This window comes from Meriones unguiculatus, chromosome 18 (genome assembly GCF_030254825.1).
Source record: "Meriones unguiculatus strain TT.TT164.6M chromosome 18, Bangor_MerUng_6.1, whole genome shotgun sequence".
NCBI lineage: Eukaryota > Metazoa > Chordata > Mammalia > Rodentia > Muridae > Meriones > Meriones unguiculatus.
In genome coordinates this window covers 7,456,129-7,476,680 of record NC_083365.1, presented here as the reverse complement: position 1 = coordinate 7,476,680, position 20,552 = coordinate 7,456,129, and the positions used below count along the sequence as shown (strand labels likewise).

Genomic DNA, 20,552 nt, shown 5'->3' with positions numbered 1-20,552 from the left:
TACAAAGAATCGAGTTTGATGCCCCAAATTTAGTAATCAAATATTTTTTTTCTATTGTAAAGAGTTTGTTAAAAGGGTTTTGCTCTAATTTATTGAGCAGTTTAGGGAGGGGAGCATGAGGGTGGGACTGGGAGGAGGGAAGGGAGGGGGCTGAGATCAGGCTGTAAAGTGATTCAATAAATAAATGAAAAAAGACAAGAAAATATAAAAATGTAAATGGGTGCCTGGCATGGTGGCAAACACTTTGATCTGAGCACTCAGTAGGCAGAGACAAGCAGATCTTTATGTTGAGGCCAGCCTGGTCTGCAGAGCAAGTTCCAGGACAGCTGGGGCTGCAGAAACTCTGTCTTGAAAAATCAAATAAATCAAACAAATAGGAAGCACTGATGAAGCCGTAATGTTTCCTTTTGTCTCGAAATGACAAATGTCATATTCATTTTTGCAAGTGTATAATGTGCTGCCTACATTGAAGGAAATTCTGTGAGATGAATGTAGCCAGGCACCTGGGATGGGAGCTCTCTTGCACCATCCTGCTTTCCATGCGGTAGACAAATGAAGCTCATGCGGCTGCCGGAGCACAAGCCCCAGCACCCTTCTGCTCATGCTGAGTCTGCCATCTGGGATCCTCTCACCTGCCTTTTCTGATAGACCTCGTCTGCTAACCACCTAGGCACCGGGTATAAATCTAAAATATACAATCTGCACTGAAGGAATCGTCCTCAGGAAATAAATGAATTGATGCTCAGTGCTGCACAGCCAGAAGGTTAGCAGAATTTATATATCATTTCCAGGAGTTGGGTTTGGTATCAGCGTGGCCTTGGTGTGAGACTACCTAGATTCCAATAATGGCTCTATCATTTCCTGACTGCCTGAGCTTGGCACATCACTTTTCCTTTTGCCTTGATGGCTTCATACCAAAACAGATAATAATAGCAACTGCCTCCTACAGGTATTAGCAAGATTAAAAATGTCAGTAAAGGTGATGCGCTTTGCACAGTGCCTGAAGCCTGGCAGGAACCCTGTGTTCATGTAAGCACTTGCTCTGCTTTCAAATGTGATTGCATTGTTTATAACTTCTCGCTTTCTTTTTGCTTCTCGTTTGCTACTCGTAGACTGATTAGACCCTTATTTTATGTTCTGTGAAATCTTAGTTTAGTGTTTTAGCCAGATTTAATGCAGGATGAACAATTGGTGACTTGTTATGAAAAATAAGGGAGATCCTTACACTAATTATTTTTATAAAGACACACATGCCAATTCTCTAATTTGGAAAACTATTCCATTTTTATGATAGCTTCTGCTAATCTCATGACAGTCATTCAACACTTTGGCACTCAGTGATAAGGGCCAAAGATGCGGCCAATAGAAGCCGACTAAAATTCAATTTTAAATAGACTTGATTTAATCAAAATTAGCCTTTTTAATTTTACTTTATATAATGTCAGTGTTGTGTTTTGCCTACTTAAATCCTTGGCTTTCAGTTAGAACTGTAACGGAGAGGCACTGCTGTCTTCTCCTCCCACATTAGCATATGCATATCTAGTTTTTCCTCTGAATAAAGAGTGTTCTGACCACTGCAGCTTTGTGAAATTATAAACCACATGCTGTAGTGCACTTTTCAGTTAATTTTATTTGATTTGATCAGTTACAAGTTTTAAGTAAAAGCTGGGACCTTATCTTCTAAGAAATAATTTCATTTATCAAGTGTTGTGCCATAATTAATGTATTTGGGGGGCATTGGGGTAGAGCTTTGTGGATACTGGGAGATGGTCTTGGCATAAGGAGATCTAAGATAATGTAGAAAAATACAACTGCAACAGCCTATGTTGGCTGCACTCGCTGCTGTGCCAAGAGGTAGGGATCTACTGCAAATCACTCCAAGTGCAGAGAATAGTGCTCTCCAGCTGGAGGATGGTAGCAGAGAGAAGTTGCCCATCCTGGCAGAGTTGAACCCATCTGAGATGTCCTGTGTGTGTCCCTTAAATAGATGGCCTCCTCCCAGGAGCAGCTCTTGAAAATATAAGGAAAAAAAATCCGGGACAAAAGAAAGCTTCCTGATCTCTTTTTGTTATGCTGCCCTTTATAGAGACCTGGGATTTCAAAGTAAAGGTCGTGATTTCATTTCTCCATTTGCCTCCCTGGCAAGGGTTCCTTCAAACTCCTGACATTCTCAAAAGTATCTATACTTACTTTTCTGAGTAGATGGAAGCTACAAGAACGCCACAGAGATACAGAGAGGCTTTCAAAGGCATATGTATGAGAAATAAGAAAACCCATGGGTCATATGTCCTTTGTTAAACACAAAGCTTATTAGCTGGAATAATGCCCTCTATTTAAGGGACTTGTTAGAATTCTTCCTATACACAGTGAACTATTCTTTCAAAAAACTGACTAGAGAAGTATCATTACAAAGATGATGGTAAATAATTCAAACATTGGAATACTAGGTTTTGCCTGTTCAAATTGGCCTGTTCTATCCCATCTAGATATATATTTTTGCCCTTTTGGTAAAATCAGCAGGGACTTCCAGATGACTAAAATCCATCCCGCGTACTGTCGCTGTGAACGTTTATAGTGCATTGTTCAGAACAGAATAGCTGGGAGCTACAGGGAGCTCTTCACATTTGCCTTAGCCAGCCCCAAATTGGAGATGTGTTTTTGTCGCTTCAGAGTTTCAGGTGTTAGGGTCTGGGATTCAAAGGAAATACCAGCTCGTGCAGAACACAAGCCTTAATTAATTAACAGCAGGAGATGAGCGATTGCCAATAAGCCATGAATTAAAAGGGACTGGTCACCAAGGGCCAAGTTCTCATCTCAAAAAGAAAAGCATTTCTTGCTGTTTCTTTGAAAGATCCTCTCAGACTGAGGAGAGCAGGCTCCTGTGCCAGCTCTCTGCAAGGTGTGAGCTGTGTGGGCAACCGATAGCACAAAGTCCTGGCCGAGCAGAAACAGAGAAGCCACCCTGATGGACTCAGAGGCGTTTGGACAATGTCCTCATCACATGGTCATCGTTCCAGAGTACCTGCCTGGGTCTCTGGCTTAATTATTTCAGTCTCCATGGACCTCAGAGGTCAGCTGTGCTCCCTGAGTCAGTGTTTGCTGTGCATTGGGGTCACCACTGTAAAAAATTGATAGGTGCTGCCTCAATTCCTCTCATCACCCCAAATTTCCTCTTTCAAGAAGCATTTCATGTTGTCTCTGTCATATTGCTTGATTTCTTTTCTTTTCTTAAAAATCTAAACAAAGAGAGAGTCCCCTGTTGCTTTGATCCTTTGAGGCTAACTTATTCCTCTGGGCCAAACACAATGAATGAAGTCTCCTTGTGCACAAGAGCTCTACGTGAGACAGCAGGTCTCAGGCTCCTTCTCTGATGCCTGTCTTATGAGCAAAACATCTCAGAGACTTTGAAAGTTCTTTACTTGGCACTGTGCGTGAGTGCACATGCAAGCGTGTTCATGTGTGTTTCTTCTTGTTCTTGTGTAAACAATTGTTATTATTATTGTTGTTATAATAAGAGTCAGTCATTATGGAGTTCTTAGAGTCGGGAATACAAAGTTGCTAGTGTTCATATCATCCTCAAAAACAATCTCATGAACTGAGTAGTTGGATTGTTCTGCTCTACAGATGAGTTTTGCAAATGAGGAAGCAGGAATTGGTCGGCCGCCCGTTAGACTCAGAATCTATAATCCACACTCTTTTGTGATGCTTCAACACTTCCCTCATCCCCAGCCTCAACCATGGCTGACTTCCTGAAAGAAGCTACTATTTCTGTCGCGTGCTCTACACAGGATGTGCGCTGGATCTCTCAAGGTGCTATGCTGCTTGAGCCTCTCCACATTAGCAGCCCTGTTTCCCTTCCAAGAAGTCGGCTCAACGTGACTAAAGACTGTTGGTGAACATCTGCATCAGGGCTTGAATTCAGGTGTTTCCGGGTCACAACCATGATGCTTTTATTCTTCCAGTTCATCTTGAGAGCTGATTCCACGTGAAGATTCTGGAGGTGCCAGCTCATATGGTGAATGAATGAATGAGAAATCCAAGTCCTGTTACATCAACCTTGTTGTCCACAGCTATCACCCTCTAGTGGTGTGAGGAGAAGGGGAAGTGAGGTCTGGTTTATGGTTTGACTTTTCTTCAAAGGCCAAAGGTCTACAGATTGGTATTTATATATCTTCCTCAAGGCTAGGGCCCTGGTCCTGTATCAGTTTCGGTGTCGATTCAGCCTCTAGTAACTGTTAGAATTACTCGTGCAAATGCAAATGCTCATTTCTGTGCCTGGGCCACATCTAGCTTTGTTTTCATAGACAAGCATCCAAGGCAAACACTGGAGATTGCAGGGTCTGTTTTCAGTCTGTTAAAGTAAATTAAGTCAATGAGCATCATCACTCTCAAGATAATGAGCAGCAGTGGATGGTGAGACTGGAGCTCCATATAGTTCCAGAGGAGTCCGTGAGGACCTGAAGTCTGTGTCTGGCTTTTGTTGTAGTTTTAGACATAGATCTTCAACTCTTAGGTGCCAGTGCTCAGCATAAGCCCCCTAAATAGCTGAGGCAATACACTTGTGGCGTCACACCCCAATGTGGGCCTGTTCTTTTGGATGTAACTCTGATGAAACTTTAATGTGTTGCATTTAATGCTTTCACCTTTTAGAAGATGCCAAAGGATGCTAAGCCCATGAACCATTCCAGTTACAGAAAATACCACACTACTGGTTATCACTGTACTGAGATTGGATGCAGAGAATAGTGGTCTGTTAGAGGAGGAGGAATGGAAGAGAGCTGAGGATGGAAAGCTCAGTGTTTCTACAGATCTTCAGCCCTTTCCTCTCTGTCTGCAATGGATTTATAATAATTGAAGGTCCCAGTTCCACTGCTAGAAGTGCCTTATAAATGCCACATTCAGGGCACTGGACATGCCAGGCTGTGAAGAGTCCTGCACATACCCTGTCTTCTAAACATAGTACTTTAACTAAATTTACTCAAGTTTCAGCTTAATCATAGCCCTGTTTTTCACTCTGGCCTAATCCTTACTGTGTGTAACCCTCAGTCTTATCATCTATAAAGTGGGGTTAATAATAGTTTTTATGAATTATCTTGATGTCTCTGCCATGAAGAGTCTAAAACTAGTCATGTTAAACATTCAATGAAAAATGACAATACTGAACTTACTGCTGTTTTCTTAGCAGGGCAGAGGTTATTTAAAAAGTGCACAAACCTTCCCCCCACCCCTTTGGCAGAATTTCCTCTGCAATTCTGTAAATGTGGAGTTCAGGAAATCTTTTAAGAGCACCAAACAAATTTTTGATCTGGAAGCACAAACTAGTCATGAAATGTATGTTACAGTCAGGGAAGAACTCTGTTGCAGTTTGCAAAGCATTAGCCAAATCCCCAAGAATTAACCTAGAACTATGCGGTGTCTTAACAAGGCAGCTTGGTGCATTCAGGCACATCTTTATTTCTTCAGCTCATTTGCAAATACTTACCTGTGATTTCAGTCACTCAAATGGCTTCGGAGGCACAATGGAAGCAGAGCAGAACTAAGTGTTTCCAACTGTCGATCTGGTGAGGGATGAGGTAAACTGGGACCTTAAGCTGGCATCGTGCGTGCTCTCTAAATAGAATTAGCAAAAGCTTCCACATTTCAATGTCTAAAAATAGCATCGATTTTAAAGAAAATATATCCAAGACCTAAGGGTGGGACTGGGAGTTAGGGGCACATGGTGGGTGCAGAAAGATACATTTCTGAGGGTCAGTTAAAGGTCTCGGGGGCTCTGGATCCTATGTTAATTAGTTCCATAAAAATTAATCAGAAATAGCCTTCTCATTCCACTGTCAACAGCAGATGGGAGGGGATGGACTCTGCCGAAGTATGAACGCAGATGAATGGAGCAGTTGGCCGATTCTCCCATGTTATCAACTAGAATCCTCTGGAAAAGCCTCACAGCTTCACAGTGGACGTGATATTTCAGTGCTAATGAGGGGGTTGATTTTTTTTTCTTGTCCAGTGTTTTCCCATTGATAATCATTAATTATGTTGTTATTTAAGAACAGGTTGCTTGAGAGGGTGGGATTGGGAGGGAAAGGGGGAGTGGAATACAGCAGAGATACAAAGTTAACAAACTGTAACTAATAGTAAAAAAATAAAAATTAAAACAAAAGAATGGGTTGCTTGATGCTTGATAGTTTTCCCCCTCGGGAATGTTCGATCTTTCTATTAGAGGAGACTTTAAATGTCAGAATGGTTAACGCTGTGCTCCTGTCAAGTGAAGTCACTGCTGATTCATGTGAAGGAGCCTATCTCAGGGGACGGATGGCCTCCCTGAAATTCTTTTTTGAGCAAAACATTTAATTTATCATTTAGTAAACATTGCATAATACTTAGCACTGGCCAGAGGATTTATGTTTTTCATTTTAATTAACTAATTTAATCTTCTTGGTGATCACGAGGGAAGTATTGTGAACAGTCCCATTTTACAGATAAAACTTAGTAAAATGCAGGCTGTTATATAGTATGCCAAATATCATATCATTAAATGTGGAAGGGGTAGACTTTTAATCCACACGGGCCTGTGAACTTTATATGAGCTCTGCCAAGAGCTCTCAAGTCATAATTGTTGAGTGATTGTGTATAATGATAGTAACACCTGTCAACATCAGCACAGCTTTATTTCTGCTTTATACTAACTAGATGTGAGCTAACGGATTCTTCTTTTATAATGATAAAAGGCATCAAATACATCCATAAATTTTTTCACTTAGTATGGCAAATCATAGGTTTTATTATGCTATTTTCACACATGTGTATTTGTTCTCCATTACACTCTTCTGTCACTCCTCCATTTCCCACTAGTCCCCTTTAAAATTAAAGTCCAGATAGAATTTGAAATACATATATATATCATAGTTGGGTCTGAAACCAGGAATTAATGAGACAAATCATTATAAGTAGTTTCCATGGGATCATCAACTATTGTGCTGAGAGGACGGAATTTTCTTACCCTTTCTTTATGGAGATGAAGATTCTGAGATGGGGCAGGAAATAGTCTGCAGGTCCCTCTGGTGATAGTGCTCATCAGCATGAGGCTCCCTGCTGTGACTTCAGCCTCTTCCATGGACCATTTCCTGGAGGAGCTTTAGAGGTCACAGCCTGGAAGACAGGCTAAGAATGTAAGGTAAGTCTAAGGGTGTCTTTGACTAGTGACTATTGGCTTCTTTGTATTTTTAAAAGGTGAATGGTTGATAGCTGTCACCCAGGTCTGTATTGTCCAAGTAATGACTAGTTAGTTAAAAGGATCATTACTGGGTTTCCTTATCTATAAATAATCAAGCTGGAGTGTGATTACCTTCTAGGATAAGCCTAGCATGTACCAGAGCTTCAAAACAAGAATCAAGTGACAAATCAGTTCAGACTAAAGGGAATGCTGGGATGGAACACAGCAGAGTATCCTTCCCAGTTTTTCAAAGGGGGAGGGGGAGGGAGGATGGCTTGGGTAGGTTCAGGTGCTCCCTGCCAGTCTGACTCAGTGCAGGACATCACCTTGCCTTGGCTGGTGCAAGGCTCTGCTCACAGGGTTTTGCAGAGTCCCAGTCTTCGCCAGCTGTCTTAGAAAGGCTGTTGGTGGAACAGGGTGTTTGGGCAGCATTTAAGAGACTGGACAGTGTGAGCGGAGGCTTACTGGATGATGGCTTGCTCACTAACCAGGGTCCACTGAACCTGCTTGGCCTCCCTGATGCTCCTAGCTACTTAGGAACTCAGTTCTCTGTAATTAGGAACCTCTGAAGAAAGCCTTCAGAATTCTATAGGGGTAATGTATTGTTTCTGGCATGTTATGGTGGTAACCTTGATGAGGTAAAATGAGCAAGTTTTTCTGTACAGCTCAATTATATGTGTACCCGTGACACCATCCTTCAGACTAAAAGAACATTTTTATTACCCTAAAAGTTTATGCATACCTTTCAAGGTAGAGTCGCTGTACCCTGGGCAATCACATTGATCTCTGTCATCAGATGTAGTGTTTAATTTCATAATTATAGTCAGACGTGATTATGGTCGCACAAGGAGAACTGGAGATAAAAGTATTACTGCACCCACATACCTGACACAGAAACATATTAATTGTGTTACTTGGGTAGAAAAGTGTATACATTTATGACTTCTAAATTTTTGTTTTTACTGTAACTGAGTCACCAAAAGTCCCGCTTGGATGTCTGTATTGTAAATAAGCAAGATGTTTGTTAGGTGGGGTCACAAATGAGAATTAGAAGCCCCATCTAGTCTATTGAAGTGTCAAGTTGCAGTGTCTTACTTCAGAATTAAAGGAAGCCACAGGGTGAGAAGCAGGCTGTGTCCTTAATCCTGTTGACAGCAATTTTCTTCAGCTTTTGATTCATAGCACATCTGTTCCCCACCGATTGCCCTGAGCACAGCAGTGCCGCCCTGGTTTCCATGGTGCTGATTTGCATACGAAACTGGGACTTGCATCTTTGTGTTTGCCTCACACATTTCCAGCGCTAAGTGCTCTTCTAAGAAAGGGATTAGCGTGCTAGCCAGTGAGGGGAGTGTGCCAGAAATAAGGCACACACAGAATTATTCTTCAGGTTGTATTGCTGCTGCTATGCTTGAGAGTATGTTCACAGGCTTTTCTTAGGTCTTGACGATTACATGTTTACAGTAGGTCTGTAGCGTATCGTTTCTTTTTTTTTCTTACTATACTTTGAAATAGTCTCCAATTATTAAAACAGACCCATTTGCTGATTATTTATCTGTAGTTCTGTTGAGAAGAAAACATGGATTCTGGGAGTTTACCTTTGAAGACTCTCCAGTGGTTTGAGAAGCTCTATTCATTTAGGAGTAGTGTCTTTATAAAATAATGTTATTTTGAAAGAAACTATTCACATTCTCTAAATTAGCATTTTAATCATCTTCAACTACCAGAACAAAAGCTTGAAATTCATGATTCTACATCACCCCAAGGAATTCTATGCAGCAAAATGAGAAAGTGATGTTTGATACTTACAGCCCTGCTATCCACCTAAGACATGACGCTGATGAAATAAGCGTGAAATCGTGAAATCATCTTATATTTGCATGGACTTGGAAACAAGTGGAATTAATCTATCATGTCACAAAGAGTCCTGGTTGCTTCTTGGGGTTAAGGGCAAGAGTTGGCTAGAAGGGTACAGGGCCCTCTAGTCATTCAAATAATCCATGTTTTAGTAGTGTTTGTACTATGTGAGTGCTTTCATCAAAATCCACAAATGTATACTAAAATATATGCATTATGTCACCTATAAATTTTACTTGCAAAAGTAAAATTCTTTGTTTTGAAGTCAATTATTAAAAATAAAAAACCTAGAATCTGAGAAACACAAACTGGACTTATTTGGTCTTATGGCAGAGCTGTCAGAAATGTTAGCTATTGAGTGGATATATTTATTCTATTGCCTTTCATATTTACAAGCCTCTCTGGAGCACTCGGAGACCATGTCCGGTCCAGAGAACATGGCCTTCATTTATGGTTTTGTGTGATCAGTGGGAGCTTGGTTGAGTTGGAAGGTGCACCGTTTGGACTTTGCTGTGACCTGTCTTCCTTTTTAGAAGAGAGAGGAGAGGCATACTCGACTGTGTTTGATTGAGTGGCGTTTGATAGATCTTGTTTCTCGGTGTGATGCCTAATCTCTAGTAAACGCATGTGTCACTTCTCCGATGTTAGCTGGCTTGATGATTTGAAAGGACCTGGGGTAACAAGGAAATATTTCCATGACTCTGGAGTCATTGCTCTTAGCAGGACCTAGGTTTTCTCAGTTGACACTTAAACTTGGTAAGGAAGCTAACGAGGTGGTCCCTGAGGCAGTTTAATCCTAGGACAGTTTACTGATGATCCTTAATTGAGGCACTAAATCTGTGATTGATCCATATCACACACTTGGCAGAAACACATAATTAAAGATGAGGGATTTGATTTCGAAGAATAGAGAAGAACCTAAATTACGTGTTCCCAGGAGGAAAATGAATTCTTGATCTCTTCCTGTGTTGCTGGTTTTCTACTTAGCTGGTGTCTTCTGACAGCAAGGTACTGTGAGTTGTAGGAGACTCTTGGTTTTTTTGTTTGTTCTTTGTTTTTTGTTTTTTGAGGTTTTTCTCTTTTTTTTTTTTTTTTTTTTTTGGTGTGTAACAGTTCTATTAACTTCTTTTTTAAAAAAATTATTATCATCATTTATTACAATTTATTCAATTTGTATCTCTCGGCTGTGGCCCCTCCCTCGTCTTCTTCTAATCCCTTCCTCCCTCCCTCTTCTCCTCCCATGCCCCTCCCCTAGTCCACTGATAAGGAAGGTCCTCCTCCCCTTCTATCTGACCCTAGTCTATCAAGTCGCATCAGGACTGGCTGCATTGTCTTCCTCTGTGGCCTGGCAAGGCTGTACCCCACCCCAGCGGTAGTGATCAGAGAGCCAGCCACTGAGTTCATGCCAGAGAAATTCCCTGTCCCCCTCACTAGGGAACCCAATTGGAGAATGAGTCTATGGGCTATAACTGAGCAGGGGTTTTAGGTCCTCTCCATGCGTGATTCTTGGTTGGGATATCAGTCTCTGCGGAGACCCCTGTGCCCAGTAGTTTTTGGTTCTGTTGGTTTCCTTTTGGAGCTCTTGTCCCCTCCAGGTCTTTCTATCTCCCCCTTCTTTCCTAAGATTCCCTGCACTCTGCCCAAAGTTTGACTATGAGTCTCAGAATCTGCTTCTATACCTTGATCAAGAGAGTCTTTCAGAGTCCTTCTGTGGTAGACTCCTGTCCTGTTCCCTGTCTTCTCTTGCTTCTGATGAGACACTTGCTCTTTGAAGAATAATTTTGGTGTGCTTCAGAGAGTCCTGAGCCTTCCCCCAGCATGGATTTTCTCTAAAACAGAAAGCAAGAACATCTTTTAAACTCAGAGAATGTGAAAGGAGAGAGCTGTGCCATTCATGACTTCGTAAAATGTGCTATATAACAGCAGCCTGGAGCTGCCTCAAGTAGCTCTGAAGGGATGGCTCTCAGTGTGTGCTGGGCTCCAGGGTGTGCTGATTGTGCCTTGGGCTGGTCAATATAGCTGCTGTTTCACTTCTTCCCATGCTCCTGCAGGTCTCTTGTGGGCCAGCCTAATGAGAAATGCTCAGAACTCTTGTTTAGCCTAAGCACTAAGGAGTCATCATGCATCTACTTATCATGGGGTTCGGCAAGAAAAAACTGTCCTCAAAACCAAGAGGTCTAATTAGGCCAACTCTGGTTGTTGACAGGGAAAGAATACTTGCCAGGGCACCAGATTTCTTCTCCAAAGGAAAAAAAAATCACTCTTCCTTCTCTGTGCCGTTAAATATAAGCCTGCCCTTTCAGTTTCAGACTGTAGTCTCTCATGTAACAAGAAAGAATGTGAACAGTCCTTCTCCTCCTTGAAGATCATGTTCAGCTCTTGTTTTATCCTCTTCCTCTCCCATTAAATTTCTTGTCTTCTAGTCTTACTTACCCTTTTTTCCTGTGGTTTTGGCCTAAGGCAGCCAGCTAAGCCAGCAAGAATAACAGGCAGGTAATAGAAATCTAAATGTTTGCCTAAACTCTCGGAGCTGTTGAAGTGAAACGCTGAGGGCAAAGGGTACCTACAAGTGATGGAATTAAATATTTACCATGTTAACTGTGACCACTCAGGAGTTTCAGAAAACGCTGACCATATTGCATGGAGTTTTTCCTCCTGCCTTCCTAATGATAGCCCATCTTGAGTAAATTTGCCAGCTCTTGGGAGTTGAATGCTATTCAGCAACATTAATTTCTTTGCCTACTTCCAGTTACAGCAATTATAATCTTGGCAGTTTCTCCTGCCTTGAATAAGAACTTGTGCACTTTATTGATATCTGGCAAAACTAACACTCTCCTACAAAGACATACTTATGTTTTTAATACTGTTAATTCTACAAAGCACTTGAGCTGTTCGTCAGCATTTGATGGACATTTGGAGCAAGGCTTTATTACTGAATAGTCTCAAATGGAGGATTAGATTCCAGCAACAACAAGAAGAAGAACAACAACAAAACCTCTAGAAATTTAGGTTTTATATTTCTTTCCACATGTTTTGAACGTCCTTATTAAGTTAGTTGGTTTTGTAAGATGCTAGGTAAAGGTGTATCAACTCATACTGAATGCTGGTTATGAGTGCTGGCTCTAGTATGTGAACTTCAGGGGCTCACCCTTTTGTTGTAAGAAGTTATTAATATTTACTTTGGGTTTATCTTCTGGTAATGCTGCTGTTAATCCTCAGCAGCTGTATAACCAAATCACCACACAGAGACTGGGTTTTTAGTTAACCTAGAACACAATGCTGGGCAATATTTACTCCCTCCTAAACCTCCAAGCCCTCAGTTTCCTAACATTTGGATTTACCACATTATACTTGCTTTTTGTGAAATCTTAGGTCTGGTTCATGCTCCAAGTCCTCCAAGATCTCTCCTCCCACTCTGCTCTCCTCTGTGCTCTCCCCTCCTTGAGCTCCTCCTCCTTCTCGCCCCTTCCTGTTCTCTAGCTCCTCCCCTCTTTCCTGTCCTCTGGCTCCTCCCATTGCACAACATGGTATCTAGTTGCTTTATTTGTGTCCTGTTTACAGAAGAGTTGAGACAGGATGCTTATAGTTAGTATCACAATGCAATATCCAGATTGAAACCAGAGAGTTGGGGGTGGGGAAATCAGCATTTGAATTAACAAGGGTAAGGCATATACATTTTAAAAGAACATTATACCAACACCCTTCTTCAGGACAGTTCTGAAGGAGCATATCAGCTCAGAAGCTCCCAGGAGGTTGGCATGTACCTTTTCAGTAACTGTGTTGGTGTCACTTCTCCCCTGGCTCCTTTCTCTTACCTTTCTCACTTCCCTTCCTATTCCTCTTCCCTATTCCCTACTTTCCCCTAGTCCCCCTCTCCCTTTTCATCTTCTCCTGTCCTCTTCCCTTTTCTGCCTTCTGCTTCCTAACCACATTTCTTTTCCTCTACTTCTCTTCTCTATGTTTCCCTTGCCTTTATTTTCCTTCCATTCCCTTCAAACTGATACATCTATTCTTTAACAAATACCTTCATACAAATCTCTACCTCACAGTGTGTTTTCCTGGGGTATGAAGGCTATAGCTCTGATTATATGAAGATATCAAAGCTTGAGGGTAAGAAGGAACAAGATTGGAACCTACCAACTAACTCTTAGATTGTAGGGGGTCCAGTTTCTGTATTCTTCCCTGCAATGGTGTTGTTAGAGGGATTAAAACAGTTCAGTGTCTCCAGGGCCTGTTGTGGACATATGCACTCTCTTTTCCCTCTTCTTTTCTAGGTCTCAACTTCTTTGTTATGTGATTTGCTAGCATGTTAGGTGTCACAGTGCTTTTGCTTAATCTCTGCCTACATCCACTGTTACTCCCATAAACACACAAAAGAATGTAAACCCATAAAGAAAAAGAGTCTTGCTTATTTTCAATAATGTGTTAGCACATAGTCAGTACTAGTAAGTATTAAATAAATGAATGAGCAAAAGGGCAAGCAGACATGGGGTTACTAACATGTAAGCCCTCTTGACAACTGGATGATTTCAAAATAGGAGAATGAAGAGAGGTTGGACTTTAGGGATTTAGAGAAAACCAGTACACTGAAAAGCTCTGAAAACACAATTTTCATACTCCTGGCTGCATCACATTCCTTTAGAGAGCTTGTTAAACAAGTTCCTGGGCCTCCTTGTCAGAGCGTCTGATTGTAAGGATCTCTTATAGGTTATTAGTTTTTCAAGGAGTTTCAAGACTCCCTGGTAGGAGATGCTGTTGCCTCTTCCCACACAGATATAGGTGATCTCCTAGCAAGCACTCCAAGATAGTGCTCCCCAGGGCAGTGCATTGGGTAAGCAGCCTTATTCCCCAGACACCATGCTGCCATAAAGCTGAAGAACTTGCAGCGCTTTAGTGTTAGAAAATGTAACCGTAACCCCCAGGGCTTCTGTTCCCTGCTAGTGGAGGGACTTAGGGTGTAGAGCTGGACTCCACACCCAAGGCAGCTCGTGAGGAGCTTGTCAATGTGAGCGGGCCTGTGCTCTCTTCTGCCATGTGATTTTCCCAATCATAATTTGTCTGACTTGCTTTAATTTAATCAGGTTTTGTGTTACTTCGTTCATCATGAAAGCGAGGAATAAAATGTAAGCATTCTCCTTGTTAAAACTCACAGCTCTACAGTTATTACATAGCCACCCACCCATCTTTTTTAGTTTAAAACTTCCCTTGTTATTTCTTACTGTTGCCTCTTGGGCACTCTCAGGGAGGTTTTCCTTCCATTTTGACTTTGTTAGGAGCACTTTCTTTTCGTTATGTCTTGCTTTGAAATTTATCAAGCATTCCAGTTTCCAAATGAGGATATGTAGACCAGTAGTGAGCCTGGAATTCACAGCCAAACGGTAATGATAGCCACAGCTTATTTCTCTCCACTGTTATCTCCAAGCAGATCCTAGTCTACAAGGCACTTCTGTTTTCAAAAAAAGGTTTAAACACTTTGAGTCCAGTATGTGCCATTTAATGACTCTCAAGAGCGGAGCCTGCACAGGAGTGTGATCAACCTTCCAGGGGTCACACCATTAAAAGAATCTGACTGTACCTTTCCCAATAGCTGCCAAGTGCCAATAGCTCATGGGCTAGTGATGGAATTTCATGTCCATGTCTCACCTTCCCCTTCAGGCTAGGGCCTATTACTTATCCAGACACGGTTCTTGTCCTGTTAACAGGGCCAGGTATGGTTTTCTTATGGATCAAGTTTAAATCCAGTCAGAAAGTGGCTGGTTCTTCCATGGCATTCATTCCACGATTCCATCAGTGACCTTACCTGTTTAGGCCTTACCTCCATTGTCACATTAATTCTCTATTACCAAGTAAATGTTGTTTGACACATTGTCCCCTCGCAGTGGTTTGAGACACAGAGCACTTGTTTATGTCACAGATCTGCATCCTGGAAATTAGTCGGGCTTTCTGCGCAGTTAGTTCTTCTTGTCCAGTTTCCTCATTCGCCAGGCAGTCACGTGGGTGTAATGACAGGTAACGGCGTCATGCATCATTTGTCCTCTAGGAGATCACCCCCAGCTTGTTCAGAGGGTGGCTGGGCAGGGCAGGAGGAGACCAGAGGGAAGAAAATAAACCTCATCATGACATGCTGTAACTTCTGGGCCCTTTTCCCAAAGCCACAGAGGCTCAAGAGGAAGGATACTAGATACCACTTGTTTGTGTCCTTTGTTTGTTTGGTTTTTGTTTCCTTTTTCTTCTCAATTTTATTTATTTATTTATTATGATTTATTCATTTTGTATCCCCTTGCGGCCCCCTCTCTCACCTCCTCCCAGTCTCACCCACCCTCCTTCTTCTCAGTAGGCCTTTTTTCTAGTCCTCTTATCAATAGGGGAGGTCCTCCTCCCCTTCTGTCTGACCCTAGCCTATCAGGTCTCATCAAGACTGGCTGCATCATCTAACTCTGTGGCCTGGAAAGGATGCACACCCCAGGGGGAGGTAATCAAAGAGCCTGCCACTGAGTTCCCTTCAGAGACAGCCCCTGTGTCCCTTACTAGGGAACCCACTTATACACTGAGCAGCCTATGGGCTTCTTCTAAGCAGGACATCTAGGTCCTCTCCATTCATGGTCCTTGGTTGGAGTATCAGTCTCTGCATGCCCCCCCTGGGCCCAGGTTTTTGGATTCTCTTGTTCTCCTTGTATAGCTCCTGCCTCCTCCAGATCTTTCTATCTCATCTTATTCCATAAGATTCCCTGTACTCTGCCCAAACTTTGGCAATGAGTCTCAGTATCTCCTTTGATACCCTGGTGGGTAGAGTCTTTCAGAGGCCCTCTGTGGAAGGCTCCTGTCCTGTTACTTGTCTCTTCCTACTTCTGATGTCTGTCGTGCTTGACCTTCTAAATGAAGATTAAGTGTCTTCCCTAGTATTCTGCTTGTTGTTTAGCTTCTTTAGGACTATAGATTTTAGTATCATTATCCTATATTATATGGCTAATATCCACTTATAAGTGAGTATATACCATATGTGTCTTTCTGCCTCTGGGATACCTCACTCAGTATGAGCTTTTCTAGTTCCATCCATTTGCCTGCAAATTTCATGATTTCCTTCTTTTTAATTGCTGAGTAGTATTCCATTGTGTAAATGTACCACAATTTCTGTATCCATTCCTCCATTGAGGGACATCTAGGTTGTTTCCAGATTCTGACTATTACAAATAAAGCTACATAAACATAGTTGAGCAAACATCCTTAATGAATGGTGGGGCATCTTTTAGGTATATGCCTAGGAGTGGTATAGTGGGATCTTGAGAAAGCACTATTCCTAATTGCCTTAGGAAGAGTCAGATTGATTTCCAAAGTGGTTGTACAAGTTTGCATTTCTACCAGAAAAGGAGGACAGTTTCCTTTCTTCACAACTTCCCCAGTATGAATCATCCCTTGAATTTTTGATTTTTGCCATTCTGATGGGTATAAGGTGAAATCTCAGGGTCGTTTTGATTTGCATTTCCCTAATGATTAAGGACTTTGAACATTTAAATGTTTCTCTGCCATTCAGTATTCCTCTGTTGATAATTCTCTGTTTAGCTCTGAACTCCATTTTTTTAGTTGGATTATTTGGTTTGTTGGTGTTTAACTTCTTCAGTTCTTCATATATTCTGGATATTAGCCCTCTGTCGGATATAGGGTCGGTGAAGATCTTTTCCTAGTCTGTAGGCTGTTGTTTTATTCTGATGACAGTGTCCTTTGCTTTCCAGAAGACTTTCAGTTTCATGAGGTTCCATTTATTAATTTTTGATCTTAGAGCCTGTGCTGTTGGTATTCTGTTCAGGAAGTTGTCTCTTGTGTCAATGAGGTCAAGGCTCTTCCCCACTTTTAGAGATGGAAGAGAGAACCTCAGGCGCTGAAGACACACTTGCAGAAATTGATACATCTCTCAAAGAAAAAGTAATGTCAGAAAAGTTACAAACACAAAACATCCAAGAAATCAAGGACACCATGAAAAGACGAAACCTAAGAATAATAGGAATTGACAAAAAGAGAGGATTCCAGGCCTCATAACCTGGAAAATATTTTCAAGAAAATTGTAGAAAATTGACCCAACCATAAGAAAGAGATGCCCGTAAACATACAAGAGGCCTACAGAACACCAAATAGAGTAGACCAGAAAAGAAAGTCCTCCTGCCACATAACAATCAAAACACTAAATCTACAGAACAAAGAAAAAATATTAAAAGTGTCAAGGGAAAAATGTCAATAACATATAAGTGCAGACCTATCAGAATCACACCAGACTTCTCAACAGAGACTATGAAAGCCAGAAGGGCCTGGGCACTGTCATACAGAAACTTAGAGATCCCAGATGCCAACCCAGACTAACATATCCAGCAAAACTTCCAATCAACATACATGGAGAAATCAAAATATTCCATGGCATAACTAAATTCAAACAACATATATGCAGCAATCCAGCACTACTCTGGATATTAGAAGGAAAACTACACCCACGAAAATGCAGGATAAAGACACCATCACATCAAAAGAGCAAAAGAAAACAAGCACCCAAACACACAATCACCACCCACTCCACAATAAAAGGAACTACCAATCTTTGGTCACTAATATCTATTAACAGCAATGGTCTCAACTCTCCAATAAAAAGACACAGACTAACAGATTGTTTGTGAAAACAGGATCCAACATTCTGCTGAATTGAAGAAACACACCTCTGCATCAAAGATAAAGTGCTGGAAAAACATTTTCTGAGCACACAGACTCAAGAAACAAGCTGGAGTAGCCATCCTAATATCTAATAAAAATAGTCTTTTAACCAAAATTCATCAAAAGAGATGGAGAGGGACACTTCATTCTCATCAAAGGAAAAATCGATGAGGAGGACATCACAATCCTGAACATCTATGCACCAAACACAAGGGCTCCTGCTAAAGAAACACTATTAAACTTAAATCACGCACTGATCCCAAAACTTTAATAGTGGAAGACTTCACCCCACTCTCGCCAAGGGACAGATCATTGAGACAGAAGCTAAACATGAAAATAACACTTCCAGAGGTCTTAAATCAAATGGACCTATAGAATTTTAACCCAAACACAAAAGAGTATACCTTCTTCTCAGCTATCATGGAACCTTCTCCAAAACTGACATAAAGCAAGCCTCATCAAATACAAGAAGATTGAAAAGACCACCATGCTCTAAAACTAGATCTCAACAATAACAGAAATAACAAAAAGCATATACATACATGGAAACTGAACAATTTTCTACTCAATGACACCTGGATCAGGGAGGAAATAAAGAAATTAAAGACTTCCTAGAATTTAATGAAAATGAAGGTACAACTTACCCTAACTTATGGAACACAATGAAAGCAGTGCTAAGAGGAAAGTTCATAAGACTAAGTGCCTTCATAAAGAAATCCAAGGCGTCTCATACAATCAACTTAATGGCACACCTGAAAGCACTAGAAAAAAATAGAAGCAGACATACCCAAGAGGAGTAGACAGCTGGAAATAATCAAACTCAGGGCTGAAATCAATACATTAGAAACAAAAAGAATAATTCAAAGAACCAACGAAACCAAGAGCTGGTTCTTTGAGAAAATCAACAAGATAGAGAAACCCATAACTAACCCAAACTAACTAAAGGTCAGAGGGACACTGTCCAAATCAACAAAATCAGAAATAAAAGGGGGAACATAACAGCAGATACTGAGGAAATCCAAAAAACCATTAGGTCCTATTTCAAAAGCCTATATGCAACAAAACTAATATTTTTTTTAAGACAGATTCTCACCATCTGTAGCCTAGATTTGCCTCAAACTAGCAATTCTCCTGTCTCAGCCTCCTAGTGGTAGGGTTTCAGCCATGTACCCCTGGGTTAAAGTGTACTGCTTAAATGCAAAGTGTGTTGGAAGGCAGAGGGCTTGGTTGCTATTCCTGCAATGCACATGGTGGTTTCCAAGCTGTCTCTGAGCAGTTTTCTCCACCTGTGCCGCCACACCCCATGTATGATGGAAGTAGTTTACATTTTGTTTATTCTTATTGTGACACAATGAAGAATGCGTAAGTCTGGTAAATTATTGTTCTCTTCATTCAAGTGAAAGTGTGGTTGTAGACCAGCACACACTCTCAATATGCTACAATACAGCTAAAGTAGGTGCTGGCTTGAAAGAGTTGGCATCAGTTTTTGTTTGTTTGTTTGCTTGCTTGCTTGCTTGCTTGTGGATCGCATATGGTAATGTTGGGTCTGAAGAGTGGCAAACTGTTTGGGGGATTCCCTTCTATCAGACATCCATTTTTCAAGTAGGGCCTAGCTCTGAAAGGAAATTGTTGGTAAGCAATCATAGGTTAGCTCAGAGTGTTTTGAGTATCCTACTCAAAGTCAGCCATTAATACATGACAATGGCATGCTTTGTCAAGCACTTGACAACCCCAGGCTCAGAGCCAGAAGCCACTGTTAAGAAAAATTCTGGCTTCTTCCCTCCATGTCATTTCTCAGGGAAAACAAGCCACAACTTGCATATCATTCCATGGCTGTTTTTAATCTAGCTCTAGCTCTGTCTTGGTACTTACCCCCTCAGTATCTTGAGACTCCCCTTTGGTGTCTATTCACATGTCAAAGGGTACAAAGTAGTTTTCTATGGAAATATTTCAAAACTTTAAAAATAAATGTGTTTAATATTTTTGATTACATATATTCATTGTATACGGCACTGCGTTATATCTTCATACAAGTTTATACTTAATATTAGTCAAAAAGAAAGCAGTGAAACAAAGAAATAAAAAACCCAGGAGAAAAATTAGAAAGAAGGAAATGAGAGGGAAAAAAGTGGGAAGAATAAAGGGTAGAATGGAAAAGTGTAATGGTTTCTGGTGCTCTCTGTTGTCCTCAAGTTTAGCTTGTCCACTTGTCTTGCCTCTATAAAAATAAAATTGAAGTAAGTTACGTAGCTACAAGCTGCTCCTGTGGTGTTTAAAAACTGTAGAACACTTTGCTAACAATTCACAGAGCATTTCCCTGAGGAGGCTTTTATTTGGATGGTGTTCTTTTGTTTTGGTTTGTTTTTTTTTGTTTTGTTTTTATTTTTCATAGCAAAGTGTAAACATGTAAGAAAAATCCTGATTTGACACCTTTGCCTACACCTTCTTGTTATTCACCGAATCCCTCACTGTTGTGTTCTAATCACTTAATAAATTGTCAGTGCTGTTCTTTCCTAGAAACTTGGACATTCAGCTTCCTTCGTGTTTGGTATATGTTCATGGAAATTAGCTTCTTAAAAAGTATTATCGCTGCCCTAGAGACTAGGAGAGATGTTTAAAAAAACCAGAGGGGTAATATGGGCTCTGGGGTTGAAAAAGCCATCTCCTGATAGCAAACCAAGAGGGCTGAGGTTCTATACATATTTTATTGAGATGTTGTAGTTTCCAAGGTCACTTATGAAAAGTTCCCTGGCATACTATTAACAACAAAGATGGGTTCTGATAATATTCCATG

General features: G+C 41.1%; 1 protein-coding gene and 1 long non-coding RNA gene across 3 annotated transcripts in view; one reads left to right on the top strand and one right to left on the bottom strand.

Moving 5' to 3' along the window:
* Positions 1–20,552, top strand: part of Plcb1 (phospholipase C beta 1) — a 701,628-nt gene that overhangs the window by 149,491 nt on the left and 531,585 nt on the right. The gene's annotated exons all lie outside the window — the stretch shown is intronic.
* Positions 5,482–11,961, bottom strand: LOC132648974 (uncharacterized). The gene is made up of 4 exons (XR_009587365.1): positions 10,744–11,961; positions 7,953–8,095; positions 6,998–7,146; positions 5,482–5,610 (listed from the first exon to the last, which is right to left on the bottom strand). It is a non-coding gene; the product is annotated as an uncharacterized LOC132648974 (long non-coding RNA).